Raw genomic sequence first — 14,396 nt, forward strand, 5'->3', positions numbered from 1 at the left:
TTCCCTCCTCGGTCTCACTCCTGTGGTCAGGACCCAGAGCTCGTGGCCATATGCGAGGGCAGCTCAACCAGCGAAGACAGCTTCACCTTCACCACAGCCTCCATCAGTCTGCCAGTCGCCTGCTCCACTCCCCTCCACCTGGGACAGAAAACCAGTACCAACCCAGAGTGGGCACTCCATCCTTTTCCATCTGAGAGCGTGGGCCAAACGATGACATCATCTGTTCGTATGTAGAAGCTCTATAGTCAGGCGCTCGGGACTCTGGGTTGTTCTCCACAAACTCCTGGAGGGAATTTCTCCACCTTTTCACTGCTGGTTGGTTTTTCTCCACCAGCTTGTCTTTAATTTTTACCTCTTTGATGCTGAGCATCGCCGAGCCGTGACATAAAAACAGCTCAACGTGTGGACGGAAAACCAAAACTTCAAGCTGAAAGACACTAAACTGCTCTCCAGAGTTAATAGAAAACAAGAGTGGGCTGCTAAACCACTCCGAATGACAGCTTTCGGATTAAACACAGTCATTTAATCCTTTTTTAAGATGAAAATATTGATTTGGTGCTGCTCTGAATAAACTATTAGAAGCATGTTTATACTCTGACAACAGACCACAAATGACAGCCAGTGAAAAACGGTCGATATCACAGCAACAAGAAAAAAAATCACATTCTGTAATTAATCTAAAAGCAGAAATACAGACAGAAAAGCACAATTTAACACACACCAGTCAATAAAATCCAAATTTGAGACCTTGAGAGGAGAAACTGCAGCAGAAATAAACTCGACCGTTTTCCCCCGGTGCTGGTCAGAGAGCGATCGTTCGGCTTAATCAAAGCCGGCCGCTCGTCAAATAAAAAAGTCATTCAGGCGTTAAGCAAAACATACTAGAAATTAAACATACATTCCCGTTCTTATTCTGCTGTAACCGTAAGGCCGGTCTGTTGGAGAGGAGGCCAAGGTAAACGGTGGATGAAAGGGACAAATATCTGCTGAGAAAATGAAGAATCGGAACGATGAAATGAAGCGAGACGCGTTCACAGGTCTCAAACATGCAGAGGAGCGAGGCGCTCGGGCTCCAAACACCGGCTCGTTTAAAGCTGCTTTCGCTCTCGCGCTCCCTCCTTTTGTATGTTTGATTTTTACACATGAGGTTAGGGGTCAAAGGTCACATCAGCAGGATGATACTAATAAAGAGTGCTAAAGAGTGATGACATCAACCAGATTATATTAGGGAGTCGTAACGACCGACGGAGCAAAAACAAATTTCTGCAGCAGCGCTAATTGATGTCCCCGGCTTATCTGTGTGTGTGTGTGTGTGTGTGTGTGTGCGCGTGCGTGTGTGTGTGTGTGCGCCCACCATCCATTGTCCTGTCTCACTAATCACAGCAGCTCCGGGCTTCATTTAATCAGCGGAGCGCGGCGCGGCGTCCTGTAATAACTTATCAACAGTCGTACCTTATAGATGAAGCCTTAATTGCTGAAATGCTGCAGAGCTGCTCCCTCGCTGTCATCATCATGATGCGAAACACCGAGCGGCGAGACGACCACAGTCACTCCCGGGTCGCCTTAATCTTAAAGAACATTAATTTATTTCCATTTTGTCATTTTTAATAAAAAAAAGGGGTTTTTTTTCTTTTCCAGTTAAAATTTCTTGGTTTGAAGTTGCCTAATTACACAAAGCTCCCAGCGCTCCTGATGCTGCATCACATCTGTGTTATTTTCTATTGTGGTGTCATCTGATTGGTCCATTTAAATCGGATAATCAGTTTTACTCGTCGGCTGTAAAAGGCTGATGGGGTGCTGTCGTCACCCCGCCGGGCGGCGTCGATGCCTAAGTTTGAGAGCGAGGCGACGCAGGTGTTAAAGGTGCTGTGAGGCTGAGGGGAGCTCAGGTCAGACGTGGCGTTTGCATGTGTAACCAGTCTGTGCGAAGACTGTGATTGGCCTGAAGGATGAGGCTAACTCAGGACCATGGCTAACAGTGAGTGAGAGTGTGGGTGGGGTCTGTGCTAGCTTCCAGTCTGAGGGGAAGAAGCTGTTTGTGAGTCTGTGGGAGTGAGACCTGATTGACCTGAGGCGGCGTCCAGAGGGCAGCGGGTCAAACAGGTGGTGGGCGGGATCGATGAATCTCAGTCTCCAGCAGTTCTTGGTTAACAAGTCCGCGGTTTGTCAGCCTGAAGGCAGAGCGTCAGGTGAGGAGCCGGACCAGGAGCGTGTTTATCTTCACTGTGATTTCTGTCACCATTGTGGGTTTAACGGTACGAGCCTGAAACACCTGAGAGAAGACGCTCGCTAGAGATGGTCTGAGCTGTGGTGTTTGCAGGGACGTGCTGAACAAAAGCAGTTTTTCTGGACTGGCAGCAACACGTGAACACTGGGATCAGTTCGGGATCTGTGAGCGCTCAGAGGAACATCAGGCTGTCGTTTTCCTGCTGAAGTTTTTGAGCGGTCTTTGAAAGAGGCAGCTTCCTACGGCTAAACCAGTGACACTCAACAATTATTTCCCAAGTTAGTTATTAAAACAGAGACGCGTCTTTATTCAACAGTCATGGGTGTAAAATTCACTGAACTCCCTGGACTCAAAAAAGCTCCTCAGCTTTAACCAGCAACAGGAGACGAGTTGGAGACAGTCACAGTTCAACCTGGTTTAACATCTCTGCACTCATTTATGTGCTCTCTCTGGAGGACATGTGGAACACGCGTCTCTGTAGATGTTTGTGTTTCATTTGTGTCTCGTTTGTTTCTTTGTAGCTGTTTCTTGTGTCTCTGTAGCAGCTGGGCAGTACTCGTCTTAACGTCTGACTCTTTTTTGTATCTTTGCAGTTGTTTGTTGTCTCTTTGTAGCTGCGTGGTTGCTTTGTGGTTGTTTTTCATCTTTTTGTAGTCAGTTTGTGTCTTTTTAAGTAACTTTTAGGTGAAGCTCAGAGGGCCCTGACTCTGGGCCTGACTCAGTAACACGCTGTTTGCGTATGTGAGGGTAATAAAGGTTTGTTGTGGCTTGTCAGCTGGTGTTTGTGATTAAACAGCTGATTGAGCAGCTGTTCGCAGCTGAAGAAGACATTCAACATTTTTTCCTCTTTGACTCGAGACCTGATGGATTAATCTGTGTCGAGCTCAGAGGAGCTTAAACAGAAGCCGCAGTGATGTTCAGCGTTGTCTCCACAAACACAGCGAGCACACTGATCAGACACACCGACTGCGTACGGTCCTGAGATGCAGCAGCTCGTAGCTCGACCTGTGGTGGGTCAGTCTCTCACAGCACGGCGGGGACTCTTCTTCACAGCGTTGCTTCAGTTTATTGAGGTTTCATGTATGCACAGCTCTCTGAAGGTCCAGCCTCTCGGTCAGGCTGACATCTGCACTTTGGACCATTGCAGCACCTTTTGTGTGATCCAGTTGGGTCAGACGGCCTCATGTTTGACTCTAGAACACTTTGGAGACTCGGTGACTGTGAGGCAGGGTTTTAATAGTTTTGCAATTTTCATTAGTTTTTATTTTTATTTCGTTTTGACTTCAGATTTTCAATTTTATATTAGTTTTAATTAGTTTTTACCAATTGTTTGCTAGTTTAGTTTAGTTTTTATTTTTTGGAAAATCCTTAGTTTCAGTTTAGTTTTGATTAGTTTCAGTTATAGTTTTAGTTGTGTTTGCGATAAAGTGTAACAAAATCCCAGTTTCATCATATCAGTCATTCTCTTCTGCTTATCCTTGGGTATGTTGCTATTCCAGCTACCATACTCTGCACCCTGGACAGGTCGCCTGTCTGTCGCAGGGCTAACACGCAGAGACAGACAACTCACATTCCCACCTATGGGTTCTTTAAATAAATAAATAAAGGCAGATGAACAACCACTGATACCAGGCAACTATAAATGTATATCTTGGCCCCAATGAGACTATTAACTCTTGCAGCACCGGGTGTTAAGGCAATTGACTCACATAGTTATGTAGATATCCCAGTCCTGTTGTCTCGGGATGCATCACGCTGCCTTGCCTGGGGTTAGCTTCTGTTTCTGGGGATGAGGGTTGGGCGTGCTCCCTTACCTTCTCCAGGTAAGCTAGGCTAGGTTAGCCTTCTTGTGTGAGCTTTTCAAGTGCACTTTAAGGTTTGTGGGATTTTTTTCCCTTTAGAAATGTCCCTCATAATTTGTCTCTTTCCACTACAAGACACTTGCTTTATCCAAAACACAGTCATATTCAAAGTAATCCCAAACTGGACTCTGGCGCTTTCTCCAGACTTTTCCTGACATGATTCTGCGCGTGGACGGAGCAGCAACACAGACGACTCGACTAACGTACTGCCACCTGCTGGCATAATGAGACACAGCAAGAAAAAAACCTGGAAACTAAACTATTGTATGACACACACACATCAACGAAAACTAAACACATTTTTGCAATAAATTCAGTTAATTTTAGTTAGTTTTGTGAACACTCATTACAGTTTTAGTTAGTTTTCCTTTTTTTGTTTTTATTTTTATTTCCGTTAACGAAAATGTTTTTTCACTTCTAGTTTTCGTTATTTCGTTAGTTTTCGTTAACGATAATAACCTTGCTGCGAGGTGCTCAAATCATCAGCCGCCCACCACCGTGCTGACAGCTGGTGAAGAGGCTTTCTCCTGGCAACGAGCCATAGCTATTCAATCCTTTCATGTCTGTAATGTCATGAACTTTAACCTTTAACCTGCTAACTGAGGCCTGTAGAGTCTGACCTCAGGGTGAATTTGCTGGGACGTCCACCCAGGTGAAGACTGTGACACCTGAATGTCCCAGACCTGCAACCTGAACAGTTTGTACAGAGCAGCTCAGACCTGCTGACGATCAGTTAATCGACACTGTTTGATGAGCAGCAGCTGGCTCCGCCTGACAGGCTGGAGTTTACCCACAGGTCACCTGCTGTTTATGAGCCGCTCTCTGTCCTACGATATAAAACTGTGCGTGTTTGTAATCACAGCGACCGCCGGCCTCGTTTAATCTTCGGCACAGTTTTCCTCTTACACAGATTAAGCGAGTGCGCCGCGGCCGCTCAGGTCTGCCGCCATTCTCTCATAGCGTGTCCCAGTTCCCGGCGGCACCGGGCGGCCTGGAACGCCGACTCAGGATCAACGATTGCTTTTTAATCCCCCCGCGCTCGCTCGCTGCTCTCTGCCTCTTTTTGTTTGGCTTTGTTTTCATTTTTTGCCGAGAATCATCCAAATTCTTCTGACACTGACATTTGTGCTGCCGAACATTTGACAGATTTTAATGTGTTTTTTTCCCTCCTCCCCCCTCCACCCCCCTCCTCCCCTCTGTCCATTTCAGGCGTGAATAAGATTCGCCTCCATCGCCTCCGCCACCGCCGCTGCTGCTGGAAACATAGAAGAGGAGAGAACATGAAGAACGGAGCAACAAAGAAGAGTTTCTCGATTATCCAATTTTTTTTTCCCTGTTCTTACGTTTTCAGATTTTTTTGGTTTTTGTTTTTAATCTCTTGATTGTCGCATCCCGGCTCACGCACAACATCCTCCTCCGTCACGCCGGCAGCGACCTGGAGCGGCCGCGGTGTAGATGTGACACTCGCACACAAAAGCACGAGTTTGAACACGACAGAGCCGCCGCTGCGCTTTACTGTGGGCTGCACCCAAATTGAAATCTGAAGAGTGCGAGGAGAAATTCAGGGTCACGATCTGTGAAGATAATTGAAAACTCCCCCCACCCACCCCCCACACATCCCACCTTTACAGTGGATTTCAAACTGCTGCTTTCAGTTTTACAATAGTATTATAACACAACACCGTCGCACAGGCGTCCTCCAGAGTGCCGTAAACAGTCTGCAGGAGTGACACGGACCCTTTAAATGTGTTTTGTCTTCAGGGGGACAAAATTCAAACATTCCCTCAAAGAAGTGAAGTGGATCACTTCCACTCCCCCCGAGAATAAATCCACAAACGAGCCGGAAAACAAAGCAAGTTTAAGTGAACCGCGACAACAAACATGCCTGAAAAATAAGGGACTCGTGTCCCTTTAAACCAAACCTCAGTGGGATTCGTTTATTAATTCCTCAGCGCACGCTTTGGGTGAATTAAACGAACAATTAGCATTTCACTCGTGCAACATATCAGGATTTATTCCACTCGTTCTTCGTGCTTGTCACAGCCGTCCGTCTGCATCATTATGCATCTTTATTTTTCCACCTAAGTCGGAGGAAGTCACCAGAATGTTTTATTCAGAGTGTTTTCTCTTTTTTTTTTTAAGTGATTGTTAAACATATTTATTGAATCGCCGAGCTGCAGCTGGAGCCTTTAACTGCCAGTTTCCAGCCTTTACGTTCGCTCAGCGCCGCATTGTGAGACGAGCGAGTCCTTCAGCGCCACAGAAACTTTCTATATTTACTTCCTTTTGTTGTTTTTCCACTGGAGTGTGGCGTTGTCAGCAGCGCCGTATTAAAAGCTGCTTTGGTCGGCGTGACGGCACACAAGGCTTTGTTCACGCGCAAGTGGACGAGTTTATTCATGTTTTCCATTTTCCTCAGATTGGTTGGTGCGTGTGAAATGATTCACCGGCTAAACGAACGCTACGTGATTCAGTCTGAGTGCTGAGGAAAGTCTGAGGGAATTTTTTATCCAATGTTAGAAATTAAAAGAAAACATTTTTCTGTTAATCGAGCCCCAACATACACGTTAAATTTATAAAAGTTAGACTTCAGTGGATCCTTCTCATGTCGCTTTTTCATTAACAACACCTCTGAAATATGTTCATGAGTTTAACCTTGAGGAACTGTTTTGTCCAATCAAATGGCCTGTTACTTCACTTCCTCCTGGCTTTAGGTGAATCACCTCTGTTACAAACTATAAAGACTTTAGTTTTTATTCTTGGACTCTACAGCTCCTCCCCTTTAAGGGAAAGTCCTCCTGATTGGCTGCTCCTTATAGCGGGAAATGCTAAGATGGGCAGGATTGTCTCCTTTCTATGACATCACACAGACACAAGGGTAGAAAAACCTGTTCGGTGTTATTCATATAGCACCAAATTACAATAACCGTCCCCTTGTAAAGACCTACAGTACCACAGAGAAACCCCAACAATCAGACGACCCCCTGTGAGCAAAACCTTCCTTTTAACAGGAAGAAACCTCCAGCAGAACCAGGTTCAGGGAGGGGCGGGGCCACCTGTCGCGTCGGAGTTAAAGGCGGGACCGATGGGCGTGGCCGAGGCGGTGTTGTGTGTGACCGGTGTTGCCGTGGAGATGAACCGGAGCACTGAATGTGTGCCTGCAGCAGCAGACAGGGTGGATTTAAAACAAACAAACAAACAAGAAAAAAAACCGAACAAAAACGCCGAGTGCCAAAGCTGGGATCTGCTGCATTCTCACTACACTTTCAAAAAATAAGGGTTCTCCTTCGTGTCGTTGTAAATAGGATATATATGTTTGTTTGTTTGTTTGTTTTTCCTGTATTGCTACAGATTTGTAAAATTTTGCGGGAAAAATTTTGTTACATTTTGTAAAATGGGAGCAACTCGTCCCCCCAAAGTCCTCCTGGTTTCCTTTTTCCTTAAAAAAACCCTCTCTCAGCTTTTTTTTTTTTTTTTTGGTTTATTTTTGTTGGACTTTTTAAAAAACATCTAGTGCCAGCAGTGTGTGCGTGAACAGTTTTCCTTTTTTTGTTCTTCGTGGGGTTTTTTTGCTCTTTCTTTTCCCATCTCTCTCTCCTCTTTTTGTACTGAACCAGAGTGGAACCACTACAAAAAAAGGAAAAACAAGGAAAAGAAAAAAAAAAGACGGACCAGTTGGCAATACTTCAGTCACTTCTTCATCTCACCGGCACTGGACTTCCGCCCGCCACTTCCCCGCTGAGAGGAGAGGTGGGAGGGAGAGGAGGGAGGAAGAGGGGGGACTTCGCTTCACATCAAATCAGATTTAAAAAACAAAACAGAGAAAAAAAAAGCACCTTTGGACCTTTTTCCTTTTTTTTACTGTGCTGAAGTGAAGTCAAGTGCTATTATTATGTTATTATTATTATTATCATTATTATTATTGTAGCCACTCTGTCTGGAACCCTTTTTTGAAGAAAAGCAAAGGAAAAAAAACAAAAAGAAACTTAAGCCAATCTGCACTTCTCGTTCCGACGAACATGCTTGTATGACCAAGTGACTGTCGTGGATCTTTGTTTTCAAACCCGATAAGGAACAAACTGAGTATAAAAACAAAAAAAACAGTCGAGAGACTCGAAACGGTGGCAAACGCAGAAGGATTCAACGGTAACGATCACGCAACTTACAAACTCGACAGTAAAAACCTGCAATCAAGACTCACGCTGCCTGAATCATACTTTGATCTTTCTCTGTTTCTATCCCTCCTTCTTTTCTTCGTCTCTCTCGTCTCTCCTCGCTTTCTTTCATTTTTCACCGTTTTCCTTCGTTTTTCTCTCCCTCTCTCTCTTTGTCGTCCTGCACACCATCATACACACCTGTAATAAACAAAAACAGACAAAAAAAAGATAAATAGCCTTTTATTCGATACATTACTACATGTTGGCTTGGTAGGATTAGTTGAAACTAGTTCCATTCCTACAAAAAAGAATAATAGTAAAAAACAAAATATGAGCTTCTTTATGTATTGCTTCTGCCGCTGTAGTGTCCTGGTCAGATTTAAAGATGATAAGACTACATATATCTGAAATACTGTATTTACAAATGCATACCAGGGCTGGCCTCAACGACACGACGGCAGGGGGAGGTTTCCGACTCCGTCCGCAGGGCGGCCGGTCGAGTGGGCGGGGGTTTGCCGCGTAGCTCCGACCGCTCGTCCGAGGTGGTTAAAAATGCTTCTTTGTTTGCTCGAAGTCTTCGCAGTTCTTTAAACTTGTAGCGTTCAGCATCACTGAAGCTCTCGCCGCACAGCTGCAGGGCCTAACGGGAGCGCTGGCAGCGCGGCGGAGAGCGCCTCCTGGTGGACGCTCAGCCTTAGCATGCTTCCAAGAGAGTTTTATTTTTGCAAGTGTATAGTTTTAATTGAATATTTTTCTGATGAATGATTGAATGTAATTGCTTTGGGGAGGAAAGTGGGTTTACTGTCTGAATGTTGAAAGAGGAGGGAACCGAGCACACTGGCACCAAAGCAAAGGCGGTCCTGCAGAAGTTAAACATGATCGTGTGCGAACTAAATTTGCTCGAGCACTGCTTAAAAAAACAGAAGGCTTCCGCTAGCCCAGACCGGTGCCTCGCGCAAACCTTTGGCCTCAGTGACGTTTCACAAGGCACAAGTTCTACTGTAGTCTACTTTCAGCTCTATTAAGCTGTTTTATTTTGTTGATTAAAATATTTTTGGCCAACTTTTCTACATAAATTTGCACTTTTTACCTTCAAAGGGACGAGGAGTTCTGGAGCGATCTGGTCCCATCTGTTTTTATGTGAATGTGTAAAATGCTAAAACCAAGGATCAAAATAGCCGTTAGCTAAATCACAAACTTGTGCTAATTACACTCGTTAATTTTCTCACTGATTGACAAAAAAAAATCTAAATGTAGTTCACTACGAGTACCAAAGTACCAGGATGGTGTTGCTTGTAACGGAAATCAGGACCACCAGTAATTTTGCTGCAGCTTGCACAACAATCATGGCTCAGTTATGCAGTTTGATTTAGAAAAAATTCCCCATAAAAAATTAAAGCACCTCTAAAATAAGCCTTAAAAAGCCTCTGAAGCTAACTGACGGCTTGTAGGTTAGCGTTCTTAAAGAGGTTTGTCTCAAATTTATGCTTGTTTATTTTTAGCGCACGCTGACGAGTGGAGGTGTGCAGCACCCAGGTGGCTTGTAAATGTACGTAATCGACAATCACGGTTAATTGTTGCAATCGTCATTTCCTGTGAGTGTAAACTCGGAGAAAACTTCCCCGGTCTGATGTGCCCACAGCGAGGGGACAAAGAAACCACGCGAAGCAGCGCGCAGTGCGACCAGTGTGCTCCGTCCTTCCTTCGTTCCGTTTAAACTTGCTCCGTTGTATCGTGGCGAGCGCCTGGTTTCCTCACAAAGCTTTTTATGCTGAGACTGACTCGAGGCTGAACTCCTTTACCTTCCCTGAAGTTCGCTCTGATGATGGCTCTGTTGTTTTCTGTTTACCAAGCACAAAAGTTAAAGAGCAATGCAATCTTCTGGTTTTCTTTGATATATATCATCAAGTCTCTGAAATATTGATATTGCGTCAAAGTTTCAGAACTGGATTTTCTGAACTAGACTCTGGACTTTAAGCACGTCATTCCTGCTATCAGAGCAAATCTGCGCTCTGATCCAGAGACCGTTGTCGAGCAAACTTCAAGGGTGTTTATCCGTCCTCAGTCTCCAGCTGTCCTCAGTTTTGAAATTCAAATCACTGCTTGGATATTTTGTCAGAAGTGTCACATGTGAACCAAGAATGAAAATGTAGAAAACAGAGGCTGGAGAAAGCTGATATCTTCTTCATTTTACTGCTTTTTTAGCTCACTTCAGAAGCTCAGAGAAGGAATTTTATGATGCGAGACAATCAAGACGTGACTTCTGCAAAAGTATTTTAGTTTTAGAGAAAACTTCCGCTGTTCGACAAGTTGAATCAGTTCCTGGAAGTTTTGTGTATGCAAATCATCAAACTCACTGCATTCTTTCAAGCTGTGTTTTTAAATCTTGGTTCACGTGTGAAAAGAAGTCAAATGAAAGAGGATAAGTGCTCAAACGCTCCAGCAAAAAACGTTAAAAATGCACAAAAAAGTTTAATCGACCGAGAAAAAAAGACTTTACAAAGCCAAGCATCACTTTTGGGAAAACCAGGTGCTCTGATTGTGTTTTTAAGGGGAGTTGAGGCCAGCCCTGCTTCATAACTGAGGTTCTGCTTCTTCTACTACTGCTACTATCAAACAACAACCCTGGGCACAAAAACAGGCCTGAACACTTTCAAATCCTCCAGCACTCGAGGCGCGTTCGATTTTTAACTTCACATACCAGCATCTTTGAACCCAAACTGATTTGGAGCACCAGCTTGTTTTTGTTTCGTCCTCGACGCCACAAAGACGCTTCCCTTACCGAGCCTGCGGCCCAAAAGCGAGCTCGTCCTGACTCAGCTGGGTCCGCCAGCGGCGTCTCTGGGGTCCGTCGGGTTAAAAGAAAATAAGAGCCATGGATATTTGTTTTTGCGTTGTTTGAAAAGCATTCGAGCTCTGTTTCTGTCGCCCAGGCCAGCAAAACAACCTGTTGATGTCTGCTGTATTTCAATAAAACACAGCCTTTTTCAAAGGGTACACCCTGTTCTCACTGTGTCTGTGTGATGTGGTCTGAATGCAGCGAACAGCGGCGCACGCGCATCATATGGACGCTGGATTCTGCTCTGACTCACCTGATTGTGAAATCCTGACAGCTTTAAAACAAAACAGGGAGAAATGGTCTGCAGCCACTTCAGAGAAGGGCCGATGGCGTGGAAAAGCTCCAGCCTTTCACATAATCTGTGGTGTTTACACACACACACACACACTCCTTTTATTTCAGCCTCACAGGCAACATCAGCGCCCTGCCAAGTGTCCAAAAAACACTATTTATTAGTTCTGATCATTAGGGCCGTTTGAGTATGGCTGAAAATCAAGATTACTTTTGTACAACAAATTAATATAATTAATATAATTACGCCTGAGTCACACGGCACGCCACCTCCCTGGTAACCTCTGGTTGCTAGGTAAAAATGTGCATTACTGGACCAGTTTGTGAGTGGTTGCTGGAGGTTGCACTGTGATTGGTGTCATCATCGCTAGCAGGTCGGCTGTGGACGACTGCAAATGCTCACGGGTCGCAGTGATGAGACCAGAAAACATTTGCATGCAAACTTAAACCTGCGCCTTTTAAAATGAGCTCTACACAGCGTGAGGCATGACTCTTACTTTGAAGGCCGGTCTGCGTTTCCGGTTTGTGTCGCACTTCTGTTTGCAGATGAGTCGATGTCTTCGGTGCAAACTACGCACAACCGCAAATGTCTGTGAGCAACCAAAACAATCACAGAGTCTGTTTCTTGCACCGTTTACTTCTTTGTGCCCGACTCCACCCGCCAACCTCCAGCAACCATTCCCCAACTAGTTGCAGAATACACTCTTTTCCATATTTTACCCTCGTTACTGGTGATTGCCTGCGACTGTGGAGACTTACTAACTTTTTAAAACTTATTTTTAATCAAGGAATTTGTTGAACTTTGAATTGAACCTGTCCACAGTGGTGAGCTAGCAGGTAGGGCCTAGCTCCACCACTGAACAAAAGCTGCAGTTCCTCTAGTGGCCACTTGAGGCTGGCACTAAAAGTCAGTGCTCACAGACATCAAACTGTCCTAGGAAGCGCTCAGGCTCGCTGGTAAGCAGCTGTCGTTTTCTGCTTCAGCTAGGCCTCAGTAACAGTGCTGAGCATTGATGCATACACACGATTGATTTAACTCCACCTAGTTTAGTATTTACAGAAATTGGCTGTTTTATAAGGTGTTGTTTAAAATGTTTTGGGTTTTAAATCAAAATAAGCTACTTTGATATACATAATGAAACACTGTGACAGTCTCTCGTCTTTCAGCAGGTTTTAGGAAACAAACGCTGGCTCTAAGTTCCCCATATACCTTTGTCCCAGTCGGCCTACGCGTGCTGACAGAACGGTTTTTCTCTCATTTATTTTCAATTTTTTGGTAATAAAAGTAACAAAAATACATATTTACCTCTATACACTGTGTTTTTGTTTATAAAATTAATGTAAAAGGTGGGCTGGTGTTTAAATAATGCTTGGGGGTTACCGAGGGGCCCATCAAACTAGTGCTGGGCGATATGACGATATATGTCGTGTGGACGATAGAAAAGTTTCTATCATGCCATTTGTCTTCTATCGTTTCTATCATTTCTAACCCTAATTTTATAAATTATTACATAAAATATATCATTAACCCTTTACAACCGGTCGGAGCAGGCACGCTCCGTTTTGCCTAACTATTTTTAAATCCCTGTAGAACTGGAACCACGTGAGGTAGGGCAATTTTTTTTTTTTGCATATGAAACCGTAGGAGTTGTACTTGCATCTTATTCCATTAGCTTGTCCTCGGTCACGGTTTCCTTCCACATATAGCTTTGCAAAAATTGCATAAAAAGCACTTCCAGCAACAAAAACATAATATTCCAGAAACAGGCTTTGCCGATCCGATCAGCTGTTCATAACACTTCCTACGTTAGAATGTAAGTCAGCGCGAACTATGCATGTCCGCCATTACCCGTCCGAAACCGGAAGTGACGTCATTTTCGCGGAAAATGTAGTTTTTTACTTTCAAAGCTTATGTTGGTGTGAATACAACCAACATGACATGGAGTCATGTTTGACTTTATGCTTTTCTGTATCGTTTCTGGGAGGCTTAGAAGTCAAATTACACTGTTGGAAATAGTTTATTTTGATGCACATGCTGGGTTTTTTTTTTTTGCAAATTTGCATTATAATATTTATTTTCATTTTTCCTGCAGTATATAAAAATTAGTGCAACTTTCTTGTATTTACAGTTTTGAGGGATAAGCCTCTTAAATTTCTCTAACTAGAAATATTTGTAAAAAACAAAACAAAAACGATTTTCAATTTTTTTGTAGTTTATTGCACTTTTTTGCAATTTATGTAGTTACTATGGACTTAATGCATACATATCATTAGAATTTGGGCTATAACGGTTGTATTGATGTATAGCAACTTGAAATGCTCCCACAAATGGCACTACAGCATGTAAAATGTAAAGATAAGCTCTGGCAGACTTGGTTCTATGGTAGGTCTTAAAGGGTTAAATAGCCTGTGGCAAATATATTAGTGTTGTCTTCTCACTATACATACTCTTAACTTTATGCAAGAGAAAATAAAGTATAAAAAAATGATATTTTTCGCAAAGAAACTCCGTCTTGTGTTTTTGCGACATGGTGCTGCTTTACGTGCACCCGGATTTGCAACATGCTTTACAGTAACTCAAAACAAAGACTGCACCCTCTCCACTCGCTGTTTACAGACTGCATACTTTCCAGATGACCACAGGTCAGGTGGTATATCGTGATATATATCGTTATCGTGATATAAAATAATTCATATCGTGATAAATATTTTTTCCATATCGCCCAGCACTACATCAAACCACCAGCAGTCTGAACCAAGAAGACTTTATATACGGCATGAGTAATTTTAACTCTTCTACAGGAAACAAATTTTAAGTCCAGCGTAAGTAATTTTAAGTTTTGTGTAATTTCATCATCATTTAGTGGAAAAACAAACGATATTAAATTAAATTTACTTCCAGTGTGATGATTTTGTTGTTTCCTGTAAAAACCAGACTTACAGGCAAACACCAGAATGTATGTGCAGGTAAACATAATCACATTATAAGTTCAAATAAAAGACTACAGAGGAATTACGTC

At 43.5% G+C, this 14,396-nt stretch overlaps 1 protein-coding gene across 2 annotated transcripts in view; it reads left to right on the forward strand.

Annotated features, from left to right (window-relative positions):
* The window catches only part of LOC116317379 (zinc fingers and homeoboxes protein 2-like), a 129,920-nt gene extending 118,670 nt beyond the window's left edge, over window positions 1-11,250 (forward strand). For both annotated transcript variants that reach the window (XM_039605567.1, XM_039605568.1), the window contains one exon: window positions 5,299-11,250. The gene's annotated coding sequence lies outside the window, so the exon portion shown is untranslated. The remainder of the gene's footprint in view (window positions 1-5,298) is intronic.
* The last annotated feature ends 3,146 nt before the right edge of the window (window positions 11,251-14,396 follow it).

Source organism: Oreochromis aureus, linkage group 22 (genome assembly GCF_013358895.1).
Source record: "Oreochromis aureus strain Israel breed Guangdong linkage group 22, ZZ_aureus, whole genome shotgun sequence".
Taxonomy (NCBI): Eukaryota; Metazoa; Chordata; class Actinopteri; order Cichliformes; family Cichlidae; genus Oreochromis; species Oreochromis aureus.